Source organism: Ictalurus furcatus, chromosome 1 (genome assembly GCF_023375685.1).
Source record: "Ictalurus furcatus strain D&B chromosome 1, Billie_1.0, whole genome shotgun sequence".
NCBI lineage: Eukaryota > Metazoa > Chordata > Actinopteri > Siluriformes > Ictaluridae > Ictalurus > Ictalurus furcatus.
The window spans coordinates 20,767,928-20,768,251 of NC_071255.1; positions in this window are offsets into that span (position 1 = coordinate 20,767,928).

Consider the following 324-nt stretch of genomic DNA (forward strand, 5'->3'; position numbering starts at 1 on the left):
GGCACGCACAAGAAAGACCAAACTGCCATTAAGGGACTCTAACAATTTAATAAATGAAAATAATAGAAACTAATGCCTTGCTCTTTCTATTACAAATTATTTTTGTGTGAGTGTGTGTCTTATTATGGACAAACAGACAGTTGTACTGACTTGCTGTGTGCTGGATGACTGTGTTAATCATGCCCATCACTCAACATATGTGAGAGAGAAACGAGACCTAGTGATGGGGTGGGGGGGCGGGGGGGTATTCAATCTGCAATAATGATGCATCACTGCAGCATCACTTTGGAGATTAAAAACAAGACGCTGAATTTCAATCAAGCC